This window comes from Rhododendron vialii, chromosome 10a (genome assembly GCF_030253575.1).
Source record: "Rhododendron vialii isolate Sample 1 chromosome 10a, ASM3025357v1".
Classification (NCBI taxonomy): Eukaryota; Viridiplantae; Streptophyta; class Magnoliopsida; order Ericales; family Ericaceae; genus Rhododendron; species Rhododendron vialii.
This window is the reverse complement of record NC_080566.1, coordinates 12,288,517-12,302,983: the sequence shown is the minus strand read 5'-3', so window position 1 is coordinate 12,302,983 and position 14,467 is coordinate 12,288,517. Positions and strand designations below refer to the sequence as shown.

General features: G+C 38.9%; 2 pseudogenes; both read left to right on the top strand.

The window, feature by feature from the left end:
- Nucleotides 1-352: 352 nt before the first annotated feature.
- LOC131303817 (uncharacterized) overlaps nt 353-14,467 on the top strand; it is a 38,912-nt pseudogene continuing 24,797 nt past the window's right edge.
- On the top strand, nt 2,020-5,535 carry LOC131303816 (uncharacterized; annotated as a pseudogene).

The window sequence follows — 14,467 nt, the reverse complement described above, 5'->3', positions numbered from 1 at the left end:
AATAAGTCTACACTACTTTAGCAAACAAAATAATCAATAATGCCCACTACCATCAAAATGACCCCCTCTGTTTTTTTCCGGATGTGTTATAAACTATTTTTTGTTTACAGATATGGAGAGATACTATAAAACAAAGCCAAAAACTGATGAAATCCGTGATTCTCAAAAACAAGATGAGAGTTCTCTTTCCAAACGAAGTTGTGTGGATTTTAATTTGACAGAACTTCCAGCGGATCCAAGGCTATGTCCTTCGATTATGGATTGAAATCTAAATGATTAAGACTAAAAACAAGATGAGAGTTCTGTTATGCCCCTAGAGGTCTTCATTCCTGGCTACGCCACTGTCCCAAACCACAACTGGAATCAGAACTTGGGTTTTCGCCACTCATTTCCCTCAAGTCCAAAGTGTGGTTTGAACAAATTGCCTGTATTTCGGTGCTAAAAGTTGTCAGTTCTAGCTTTATGGTATGCATTGTTGTTGACAAAAGCACAGGTTCCCACACTATACTAACAATCAGAAATGGAAGAAATAGTTGAAAACAAAGCGGGTATTTAGAAGACAACAATTCCCATAAAAATAAACTACTAACTCAGAAGTGAGAAAATTAAGTCAATGATACAAAAAAAAGAGAGAAGGTGTTTCAAACTTTTACCTCTCTACAAACCATTGCGAAAACATCACCGACTGTGAGATTAAGCTATGGAGATGATGCTGCATCAGTTATTCATTTCCAATTAATTTTAGGAAAAAAAAAGACATGACAAAATGAAGCTCAATAGCTTGGTCAATTTGGACATATTGGTATGATATGCATGGTTGTCTGATCCAGTCTTGTAGATTCATTTGTGAATGCATGATGGTAATGGTGTTGGGCAAAAGGTGGCTAGGGAGGGAATTCTTGGGATTGGGATATGGTTTCTTTATGCAATGAAAATCATATTTATTTGAAGGAAATGCATTTTTTAAACCTCAATGGCAAAATCTATTAAGATAGTGCATAATTATTGCTTTTCTTTAATTTCCAGCCCCTTTCTCAGTTGAAAATTGAAACAGATGCATGAAGGTTGCTCCGTATTGATAACCCTGTAGGTTGGCTTAGCCACAGCACAATATATGATTTTGGTTATAGGAATTACAAAATAAACAAAGACTCCCGTTTGGTATTTGCAGTTGTAATCTCTATTTGCTTACTTGTATATGAAGCTTGCTCTGAATTGGGAGGATCCCAAATTTCAAATTTTTGTATATGAAGCATGTTTAATTGCAGTGGGAAAACATTAGTTATTGAGATCTCTATGGCATTTACTTCGCTATCTTCCACGTGCATCCCACGTGCCTCTTTGCTAGTTTGCCCAAATGTACCAGCCCATTAATTGTCCAACAAAAAAGTAAGCCCATTAGAACTAGCCAAACTTTACGACCCCAAAGAAATACTAAGACCAACCCTAAAGCAGAAAGACTGAGGCTCCTTTTATTTTGATGTAAAACAATTTTCTGTAAAATATTTTACCTATTTTCTGTCGTCTGACATTTCGTTTAGGAAAAGACCGTAAATTATTTTAGTAGATAAAACATTTTCGGTCATATGGATGAAAATATTTTACTCTTTAAAATAGCGTAAGTCATTTTTAGTTGCTTGTTACTTCACGTGCTCAATCAATATCGTGAGTTTGTTGGAGTCCTCCACAACACCAACCTTTTCATTCTCAGTATCTTTACGAAGTTGAACTACTCTAATCACAATCAATCTATATGCTCCATTTATGTCCAGTGTCTACTCTATTTTCGTTGAGGAAAATACTCTTCAACTATCAACCAAACATGCATCAAAACGACGAAACAGAAAATTTCTTTCTGGGGAAATTGTTTTTTATGGAAAATATTTTATACCAAAAAAAAAAAATTATGTTGAAACCAAATGGAGCCTAGAACAAATCCTAGTTGAAAAGGAGAAAAAAGCGCAGTAGAAACAGGTCGTTCTTCTTGACGCAGCTACAGCGACGATCGTTTCCTCTTCTATTTCATTGGTGAACCAAATCTGCAGAAACAACCGTGTCCACATTTTTTCCGCCGGATCTCGTAAGTATCACGCACCCGCGTCGTGTCGACACGGGTTCTTCTTCCAAAACTAGGAATCCGTGTAAAATCGACGAAGACATAAAACAGCATAGAGAATCAGAGATGTTTAATGAATAACTAATACTAAAAAGAACCCGATTGTTAATGAGTATATGTGTGTGTGTAGAGAGAGGGAGAGTATTCCAATACCATATCATGCAGGCATATCACTGTCTGAGACCAACAAGTACGTTTATATTAAATCCCAACTCTCCCGCATCACAAGCACTTGTAACATGGTAGTATTATTCATGTGATTAGATCTCTTTCTCAATCGCAGCTTTCGCGTTAAAACCATAAACCATAATCACCGATGAACGTTCCTACCGGTGAAGAAGACAACCACATAGGGGTTTTCCTTGACAAAAGCGATATCATCCAGACCTTCGACGATGAAGATCTTTCTAACGCGGAGGATGAACCGGGATCCGATGGTGAAGACCACAGATGGGTTTTCCTTGATGAAACCATCAACGACGATGATCTTTCTGAGGCGGAGGATGTACCAGGATCCAATGGCGAGGCAACTGATGAAGCCAATGATTCCATGAACATATTTACTAGTCACACAGACGCACTTTTTACATTAGCGCGTAGTCCAACAGATGGTACATTGGTGGTAACAGGGGGTGGATATGATAAAGGATTTCTTTGGACAATGGGGCAAGGAGATTGGACATTTGAGCTTCAAGGTCATAAAGATTCTGTGTCTAGTTTAGCCTTTAGTACTGATGGACAATTGCTTGCATCCGGAAGCTTTGATGGACTTGTTCAAATCTGGGACACAAATTCTGGCAGTCTCAAGTGTGCACTTGAAGGTTCTGGAAAGGACATTGAGTGGGTCAAGTGGCATCCAAGAGGACATCTGGTCTTGGCTGGTTTATTTGATTCTACTGTTTGGATGTGGAATGCGGACACAAGTTCATATCTTAATATGTTCTCGGGTCATACTGACAGTGTGACATGCGGTGATTTCACTCCTGATGGTAAACAAATTTGTACTGGTTCCAAGGATGCAACTTTGAGAATATGGAACCCGAGAATTGGCAAAACGGTCCATGTCGTTGGAGGTCATCCTTATCACACTAAAGGCTTGACATGTTTAACAATAACATCCGATTCAACACTTGCTCTTATTGGTTCTAAGGACGGCTCAGTTCACATTGTGAATATAACAACTGGGAGAGTTGTTAGTTCTCTAAATGCACACTAGGATTCAATAGAAGGTGTTGGGCTTGCAAAAAGCTTCCCTTTGGCTGCGACCGGAGGCGTTGATCATAAGCTGGTTGTTTGGGATCTATAACATTCATCGCCCCGTTGCATATGTGAACATAAGGATGTGGTTACATGCTTATTGTGGCTCGATGAATCTAAGTACTTGGCCACTGGTTGTTTAGATGGGAAGGTGCGAGTGTGGGATAGTCTCTCTGGAGACTGTGTGAGAACCTTCCGCGGCCACTCTGAACCCATTCAGTCTTTGGTTGTATCTGCTAATGGGAAATTGCTGGTTTCAGGTTCAGATGATGGAACTGCCCGAGTATTTGAGATAGCATATAATCTCTATAGGTTGGCATTTTAATGAGTTATGTACCCTTTTTTTTGGTTGGTTTGTTTTTTGAATCTTCTTAAGGTGCATAATGTGGATTTTTATTATAAAATGGACTTAGAGTTGCATATTTGTGGCTTTTAGTAATCAACATGGTACTGTAAATTTATTTCTCGCAAAATACATTCATGTGATATTAGGTTTATAGAAAATGGAAAAAATAATAGAGAGTAATAACTTCTCCACTCGAAAATCAAAATTGGAAGGATGCAGGCTCTAGTTCAAAAAAGCAGGTTCAATCATTTTTAGTTTATTCATTTTGGTACGTTAGGGCTGTAACTTTTGATCTATTATATTGTTATTCCCCTCTTGTTATCTTGTTGATTTAAGGTCTCCTCATAGAAATTGTGCAGAAAGTTTAAGATGTTAGGAAATGGGTCCAGCAATGGAGATTACATTGTCCAATACCTCCCTCACGTGCGACCCCATCTAGCACGTAATGACATAAAGATGCAAATACAATACCTAACGCGAAGAGGTTGCTAAGGGGGAACCAGTGCAAATAGAGAGAATTGAGCCTAAGACCTCCTAGAACCAAAGCACTGGTGGCATGTTAGATTCATGTATAGGCCCAATAGCTGCAGCTGTTAGGAAATGGGCACAACATTGTATATCAAGCTATCCAACAAATTGAAAACTTTTGGTCAAGGGGAATAATTTACATTCAGGACTGATATGTCAACATGCGAGAACTGAGTGTACTTTCCGGCAGTTTACTGTTGAGGAATAATTTACAGAGTTTCAATTGTTGTCAAAATTCTGTTGTTGGTTAAAGTTAGAAGCCCACATATATATGTAGATGCTCTTAATCATGCCGCTGGTGTGCAATAGTCTGATGTTGGAGCCAAAGTACGCTTGTAGTCCAGATCAGTAAACGAAAGAGCTTTGACTTACCCACTTACATGGACAATCATGATTTTTCTATGTATGGTGTTTTTGGTGGTGGCTATATAGTTGAGCATCAAAAGTAATTAAAGGGTGTTCATTCTCAGAGACTCTCACTAATCACAACCATTTTTTTGTTTACAGCTGTGTTCTTTCACCTAATTGCCAAATTCTAAGTCACCTTAGCTGCTCATGAGTATTAACAATGCGGCAAGCATTTCTAGGATTCCTGTTATCGGCTAAAGCACTGCCCATGTGTTCAAATTGACATCATAAAAAGAGTGCTCATGATGAGTTATAATGAGTGATACTGATTATGTTTTCCACTTTCTTGTTTTCCTGTTGCTGAGATAGTGAGATTGCAGAGGCCGATGGAGTGGTAGGTAAGTACCACACTAATGAATCTCTGATTATAGGAAGGAGGATCACGTTTGGTAGAGTTGTTTTTTCAATATGGGAAGGAGGATCATGTTTGGTAGAGTTGTTTTTTCAATTTCCTAGGCTCGATTCTAGGCCTTAATTCCTCATCTCCTTTGGTTCTGCTTTATCTGCTATTTTTGGCTATCATTTTTGGAGGATTGATTTGCTGCTGACTGCTGTCGCTATAATTGGAGGAAATATGCTGCTGGATATGGACTGTAATAGTTTTTCTATCATTCATCATATTCTGGTCCTCTTTTCTGGAGGTTTTGAACTGCTGCTGCTACTATGATTGGAGCTGTTTATGCTACTATCATTCTTGCTGTCATTGTGGAGGAAATTTTGCTGTCATTATGGAGGAAACCTGATAAGTGACATCCATTGTTTTCATCGTTTCTGTGCTGCAATACTTGATGGAGAACCAGTCATCTCCCTCTCCTTACGTGTCCAATTCAAACTATCGAGTCATAACTCTCATTGGCATCTCAGTGCACCATTTCAAATTGTAATCTTAATCTTAACTTTTGTGGGTGCATTTATACCCTAACGTTGTTCAAAACCTCGGCTGAGTAATACGGAATAAAATTCCCCGCTTTCATTTATCCCAACCAGGTGCCCTCGTTTTGAAACACTGATGCTCTCTCTCTCTCTCTCTCTAAAATCACCTTTCTTGCCGCCGCTGTAGTCTAGGGTTTCGGAGGGGAGGAGGCACTGCCGGCCCCCTTCCACCCCCTCCCACCGCCGCTACCACTCCCTCACGCCGACGATCTGTCTACGCTGTCGATGTGTCCGCTTCCCCCGTCGCCGTTCACGACGATTTCGATCTGTGTCGCTCCGCCTCCCGATCTGTCGATCTGTGTCCATTTCCACCGTCGTCATCATAATAGGTAGTACAACTTAGTAGTATAATAGTATTCTCTCTCTAACTACTCTGTTCTCTTGTAATCGTCACTGCTTTTACTAATTGGATTTTGGATTTTTGGTTCGTGAAAATTGTTTAGCTATGCAGACCGAAGCGCTTCCTCTTGTGAACAAGTTCCAGCTTAAGGAGGACCTCAATTCTGTGTTAGTTTCCTCTCTCACTTTTTTCTTCTCTTACTAGAACGTGTGTGTTGTATTTTCGTGGAGAAGAAAATTACAAGGGAACTAAGCCAACGAAATTTGAATTTATCGTGCTTAATGTAGAAAGGGAGTTTTGTTAGAAGTTGTCTGTGCTAGCTTGTTACAGGTGGTGTACGCATGATTTGTGTTTAGCAGGGGCCCAATCACATGTATTTTCATATTCATGATAGAAATATGTTTTATGAGTGTATATATTGCTACTTGCGAGATACAATGAAGAAACCATATTGTGTGTATGTGGGTAAACACCATTTAATTTTATACATGCAACCTAAAAAATGATTGATAACTTGAAATTTTAGGAAATTTTACTCAACACCGTATAGAAATTTTAAGAAATTTTTATCATTTGAGGGACTTGTAGGGGCCAAGCCCAAATAAATTTTCTTAATTAACCTGAAAATTGGTATAATACACGAGAATATTCTGAATGTATATGATACTTATAGTTATGCTTTTTCTCTCTTTTAAAGAGTACACAGACGCCAACTGGTTAAGTGTATAGCAGTAGTCCTTACCATTATACACAAATGTCTTGCATGCACAGTACATAGACGTATTTCATGGCAACTCTTCTACAACCACATGCACTTACACAAACACAATACACTCACACTAATGTTGGGATCCACACACTTTCAATGTGTGGGGCCAGAATGTGTGTGTAAGAGTGTGATTGTAGAGTTTTTGATTTCATAGGCAGCAGAGGTATGTCCTTTTATGACAGCTACATAAATAGCAAATGCATAGTGATGATGATTGATTAAGGAAATGGTACTAGGAGAACTAAAATTATGAAGCAGGACAGTTTTCCGGTTCTTGATTGTGTGTGTGTGTGTGTGTGTGTGTGTGTGTGTGGGGGGGGGGGGGGGGGGGGGGGGGGGGGGGGCGGTGTTGAATTCCACTTAAATCCTTTCCTCCCTCTGTTGAATGATGTGGGGGCTTGCTGAGTCTGGAGAGATTTCTACCGAGTTTGGGGTGGTTGTTGCCGAGCAGTGGAGCTTTGCCGAGCAATAGGGTGGTTGCCACCAAGCCTGGTACCTACAAATCGGTGGGGGGTTCCTCCGAGTAAAGCTTCCGACGAGCTAGTTAGTACCCGGAGAAGATAAAACGAAACATAAAGCAAGGAATATAAGCCGTTATGTAGGAGAGGAGAGTTGTGTACCTTAGGTGAGGGGAAGAGCTTTGCTTATATAGAGAAAAGGTGAGTGAAACTTAATGACTAAGAGCATTCACAATGTAATAATCAAAACTTAAAGGTTGCTAAAGTTAGCAATGTTTGTTCAAAAAAGTGCTCACATTGTAAGGCCATCCACAATGATATAATCAAAAAAGGATAACCAAAAGTTGACACATCAGCTTTTGATTATTTACCTAAGAGGTTGCTAAGCTTAACAATATTGAGCTTCACAATGGTCACTTCTAGTCCATAATCAAAATAAGGGTCCACTACAATTTCACTCTCTCTCCCCCTCTGTTTTCTGTCATTCACTTCCCCCCATTTACAATTTTTTTTTGGCAAAAATATATCGATTTCCTCTCTTAATTTTTGGAAAAAATCGGTGACTTTCTTCCCTCCTATTATAAATTTTTTTGGGGAAAAAAAAATAGAAACAAAAAAGAAAAGTGAAATACCTTAATCCTGCGATGATAGGTTGAATTGTAAATGATCGAAAGATATGAGCTTCACTTTTTGAGGGAAAGAAAGAGAAATAGTTTGTAGGTAAAGTGAAGAAGATATAGAGTATGCGAAGAAGAGAAGAAAAAAATATCAATTGAAACACGCGTGTATACAAATTTTGGAACTAGTTAACTTATGTGACGTGGAGTCCACAAATTTTGATTATTGAAAAAGGTTGCTAGTTTTGATTATCCAAAGCCCAAAATTTGATTGTTTCTAAAGATGTTGCTAAGTTTGATTATACCATTGTGAGCCACCTTTTGCACCAACGTTGTTAACTTTAAAGACAATTGGCTTTTGATTATACCACTGTGAATGGCCTAATAACCAAATTTAACAACCTCTTAGCAACTCATCAAATTTTGACCTTTGAATAACCAAACTTAACAACTTTTATCAATAACCAAAACTCAATAACCAAACCCAATAACCAAATTCAAAACTAAAAAATTAAAAAACACCTCACATTAGAATCGTCTCATCGAGACGAATAATTTGGTGTGGTTGGGTACGTGATTGGAACTTATTTGCAATTGGACATAGATGCATTGCGTATTGTAATGGGGTTTTTTATAAGGATACAAAAATAACCAATGTGGAGATCAAGTTTGTTAGGTTTGATTATGAACTAAATGGATAATCAAATGCTGACGTGGCATATTTTGGTTATCGATTTTGATTATTCCCATTGCGGATGCTCTAAGTAAAGGCTATTAATTGAAAGTTACTATAAATGAAAAGTTAGGAGACTTAGGGAGTAAGCTAGGTAAAAAAGTGCAAAGGAAGCTTCTAGAAGATCACAGCTTGTCGCGTCCACATACCGAGCAATAGCAATACGTTCCGAGAAATATAAAGAACCTTTCGAGCAATACAAAGAGCTGCCGAATGATACTAAGAACTGTCGAGCCGAGTGATAAAAAGAGCTGTCGAGCGACAATAAGAACTGCCGAGTAATATAAAGAACTCCTGAGCGTATTTAAGACAAATGTTCGGCAATACTTGTGGGATAATACTTTACTTGCTGAAATTGTTCGGCTGTAATGATGTAGCTTCGGCAAGATAATAAATGGAAGTCCCGAAACTTGAATATGAACAAAGATAAACATCTTTTGGTCCTTCAGAGATATAACGGTACACCTTTTGGACCTTATGAACTGAGGGAAATTTGGCCTCCTACAATAGCCCATCAACTTCTTCTTTATTGCTTAGATGAAGGAGGAGTTGAACCCATGTGTTGCCGAATGACCGAAGTGAATTCTTTGCAAGATGCAAAATAGACCATAATTGCGTTTCGAATAAATTTAGCATAATAACCCAAGCCGGGGTGATGTAGCCGAGCCCCAGAATGCTAATAGAAGTCCTGTCCTCGACCAGATTTCGGCTGGAATGAGAGAGAGCTCTACGGCTAGATTCAGACAATCATTCAGCCGGATTGTCCAAAGGCAATGAAATCCGAATGCGATAGTAACACAAAATTCCAAACACTCTTGAAACCTGAATGTTTATGAGATGATGCATACGAAATGACAAGTCTGAAATGAATTGAAAGTGAACAACTGAGGATACACGACGCTCGGTATTCCCAAGAACTGAACACTCGAGCAAAAATGTCGAAGGTATGCATTGGGTTATGTGTCGCGCAATCAAGATAGTAACCGATAGAGTATCCGAGATGGTAACAAATCCAAGCTATCTTCGTCTTCTTTGTCGCCCGAACGTTGGAGGCCTACAACCCGTAGAGAGGGTTTAGTCCAGTCGTAAGAATCCTTCGACCAGCAGGGAAGGCTTAAATGAACGTAGGAGACCTGCGACCTAGAGGGAGGGCTTGGTCTGAACCTAAGGATTCTTCGTATAACTTGGCGCGGCTGCATGACTCTTCGGGAGGGACGGGCTGAGGTTGGAGCGCTGAATCTTCATTGCTCGACGGATTTGGGCCATCTTCAACTTGTGAGCCCATACTTCGGACTGGAAGAGTCAGTGGTGGAAAGTGGGACCATCTAGATGTGAAACTAGGAGTGAGCCCCAATGCTCGGTGGAAGAGTCCGCCGCCGGGAGTGAATGCCTCTTCGAACGGCGGAGTTGAGATGTCTGAACGAGGAGATTTTCGAGGGCTACGAGGATTTCGCCCAAACAAATAGATTGCTGAGGGCTACGAGGATTTTGCCCGAACGAATGTATTGCACATTTAATTATAATGAAATTTCCATTATTAATCCCATGGTTCTAACAAAGCGCACGTAGATATTTGCAGTTTGTAGACAAATATATGAATTGCAAAATAGTATTACAGGGAGAATGTTAATCGTTGTCAGAGTAGCAACGAATCTGCTGTTTAGATAAATCTCAGTAATTGAATGGTTGGTAGCCATAATAAACTTATGGTAGCAAATGAAAAAATAATTTGAGCACATATCCGAACAATTGGGTAGAATGTCACATAGTTGGAGAATATAAATCACAATTAAAGAATAAGTGTTTATGTGAGTCGAGCACTTTAACTTGCTATTTAAAAATAAAAAGGACAAAAACCTGTTCCACGAAAGAGATGAATGGAGGGTCTTAGATGAGGACCCAAAAGCGAAAAATGGAAGAGAGAACTACCGCCGTACGATCAGAAATTGAGGTGCTCGAAGTCAGATCAGGACGAGCCCACCAATATATGCCATGTTTTCAACCCCAGCAGAGTCACCAATTGTGGGCGGGTGAATTCCACTTAAATCCTTTCCTCCTTCTGTTGAACGGTGTGGGGGCTCGCCGAGTTTGGAGAGATTTCTACTGAGTTTGGGGTGGTTGTTGCCGAGCAGTGGAGCTTTGCCGAGGAATAGGGTGGTTGCCACCAAGCTTGGTACCTACAAACCGGAGGGGGGTTCCTTCGGGTAGAGCCTCCGACGAGCTAGTTAGTACCCGAGGAAGATAAAATGAAACATAAAGCAAGGAATATAAGCCGTTTATGTAGGAGAGGAGAGTTGTGTACCTTGGGTGAGGGAGAGAGCTTTGCTTATATAGAGAAAAGGTGAGTGAAACTTAATGACTAAGTAAAGGCTATTAATCGAAAGTTACTATAAATGAAAAGATAGGAGACTTAGGGAGTAAGCTAGGTAAAAAGTGCAAAGGAAGCTTCTAGAAACTTCTAAAAGATCACAACATGTCGCGTCTACGTACCGAGCAATAGCAATACGTTCTGAGAAATATAAAGAACCTTTTGAGCAATACAAAGAGCTGGCGAGCCGAGCGATAAAAAGAGCTGTTGAGCGATAATAAAAACTGCCGAGTAATATAAAGAACTTCCGAGCGTATTTAAGACAAATGTTTGGCAATACTTGTGGGATAATACTTTACTTGTTGAAATTGTTCGGTTGTAATGATGTAGCTTCGACAAGATAATAAATGGAAGTCCCAAAACTTAAATATGAACAAAGATAACATCTTTTGGTCCTTCTGAGATATGACGGTACACCTTTTGGACCTTATGAACTGAGGGAAATTTGGCCCTCTACAGATTGCCCTCTATAATGGAGACAAATTTATGTGAACCTACCTTGAATGTGGACATAACAAGTATCCAATATGTTTTCACTTAATTATAGAATCTTGACATTGATTTAAAATGGGTCAATGTTATTTTTATGATTGGTTTATATTTTGTGTGATGCAGTGTTGTGTTTTGTCAATTGCATTTTGTATCACAGGGGATCAAACATTACAAATAGTGTTTTCCAAGTTTCAATTATCTCGGTTTTTTTTCTCTCTTCCTTTTGGCATTTGAAGTGAACTTGCTTCACTGTTGCTTTCGGGTACTATATTCTCTGATGCATGCCGATATTTTAATTATTTAAGAAATATAGCAATGTTAGTTTATTATTTTACAATTAATATTTTATTAGGAATCTTTTCGTTTTCGCATAAATTGTCTAGGATATTGGGTTTTCTTAATTAGGTTGATTCTATTTCCTCTTTATTGTTTTCTTGCTCTCTAAGACGTAGATTTAGTTTTTCCTTATTTAGGTTTCCTTTTTATTATTTCTAGCTTATTATAAATTGAGTTGTAAGCCTTATGGTTAAGGGAGTTGTTTTTTGATGAATATTAATGAAAATTGAGATTATTTCTCATTATTGTGTGTTCGCAGAGGGAGCACCTCTAGTTCATACTTATTCGTGATTGTCCTTGTTGCGCGTTCTTCTATTTCGACATGCCTCCATGCATTAGTTGGTATCAAAGCCTGCGCTCGATTCCGGATCATGGCGCGACAAGGAGTTCGTTATGGTCATTATGCTGTTATTGAAGATGTGTATGAACGAAGTAAAGCTGCACGAGAAGCATGAATGGAGGAGAGGTTTCAACAACTTGAGCAGTGGATGGAGGAGACGTTTCGTGCGCTGGCCGATCAGATTGCTGCCTTGTCTGTTGGTGGAAACCCCCCTCGCCGTCATCCGATTCAACCTTGGTTTCCGAAAGAGGAGGAGGTGTTGGATGATGTTTCTATCACCGAACCTTTGGTTGGTAACCATCAGTCGAGGGGGAGGACAATGGTGGTTGAAGCCACCATTGTGTGGCCATTTACATCAAGTATTATTCTAGATCCAATTGTGGATTTGAGTAAACAGCCAGTTTTTAACAAAGAACTGGTGGAGAAAATTATAAAAGGAAAAAATCAAAAAATATTGCAAAAAAAAGTTGTTACCATGCTTAAAGGTGGTGAAATTGGATGGGGTGGTCAATGCATGGATCCTTTTGGGGAATATATTGGAGTTGCTATAAAGAATAATATTTGGGTTGCGTACTTAGATAAAATTGGGAAGAAAATTCTTACTTTTATTTTTCATAACTCTTCTTTGCAGTTTGGGATGGAGAAAATCAATTTGAAGTACAAGCTTGATGCAGACAAGGTTCGGCGTATTCAACTATATAAACTCGAGGACGAGTTTCTTCAAGCCGGGGAGGATGATGCATGCCAATGTTTTAATTATTTAAGAAATATAGCAATGTTAGTTTATTATTTTGCAATTAGTATTTTATTAGGAATCTTTCCGTTTTAGCATAAATTTTCTAGGATATTGGGTTTTCTTAATTAGGTTGATTCTATTTCCTCTTTATTGTTTTCTTTCTCTCTAAGACGTAGATTTAGTTTTCCATTATTTAGGTTTCCTTTTTATTATTTCTAGTTTATTATAAATTGAGTTGTAAGCCTTATGGCTAAGCGAGTTGTTTTTTGATGAATATTAATGAAAATTGAGATTATTTCTCATTATTGTGTGTTCGCAGAGGGAGCACCTCTAGTTCATACTTATTCGTGATTGTCGTTGTTGCGCGTTCTTCTATTTCGACATGCCTCCCTGCATCAGTTGGTATCAGAGCCTGCGCTCGATTCTGGATCATGGCATGACAAGGAGTTCGTTATGGTCATTATGCTGTTGTCGAAGATGTGTATGAACGAAATAAAGCTGCACGAGAAACATGAATGGAGGAAAGGTTTCAACAACTTGAGCAGTGGATGGAAGAGACGTTTCGTGCGCTGGCCGATTAGATTGCTGCCTTGTCTGTTGGTGGAAACCCCCCTTGCCATCATCCGATTCAACCTCGGTTTCCGAAAGAGGAGGACGTGTTGGATGATGTTTCTATCACCGAACCTTTGGTTGGTAACCATCAGTCGAGGGGGAGGACAATGGTGGCTGAAGCTACCATTGTGTGGCCATTCACATCAAGTATTATTCCAGATCCAATTGTGGATTGGAGTAAACCGCCAGTTTTTGACAAAAAACCGGTGGAGAAAATTATAAAAGGAAAAAATCAAAAAATATTGCAAAAAAGAGTTGTTACCATGCTTAAAGGTGGTGAAATTGGATGGGGTGGTCAATTCATGGATCCTTTTGGGGAATATATTGGAGTTGCTATAAAGAATAATATCTGGGTTGCTTACTTAGATAAAATTGGGAAGAAAGTTCTTACTTTTATTTTTCATAACTCTTCTTTACAGTTTGGGATGGAGAAAATCAATTTGAAGTACAAGCTTGATGCAGACAAGGTTCGGCGTATTCAACTATATAAACTCTAGGACGAGTTTCTTCAAGCCGGGGAGGATGATGCATGCCGATGTTTTAATTATTTAAGAAATATAGCAATGTTAGTTTATTATTTTGCAATTAGTATTTTAGTAGGAATCTTTCCATTTTAGCATAAATTGTCTAGGATATTGGGTTTTCTTAATTAGGTTGATTCTATTTCCTCTTTATTGTTTTCTAGATTTAGTTTTCCCTTATTTAGGTTTCCTTTTTATTTTTTCTAGTTTATTATAAATTGAGTTGTAAGCCTTATGGCTAAGGGAGTTGTTTTTTGATGAATATTAATGAAAATTGAGATTATTTCTCATTATTGTGTGTTCACAGAGGGAGCACCTCTAGTTCATACTTATTCGTGATTGTCCTTGTTGCGTGTTCTTCTATTTCGACACGCCTCCCTGCATCATTCTCTTACTTGGTTCGGATTTTGATTTGTTAACTCAAAACTATGCAGGTTCCCAATGGAGGTTCCTTGGGTTCGCTACTATTGTGTGCGTAGCCAATAAACACATAATCAACAGTTCTCGGCGCTAACTTCTCCTTTTTAGGTGGAGGTACAGTAACCTTTGCGAGATAC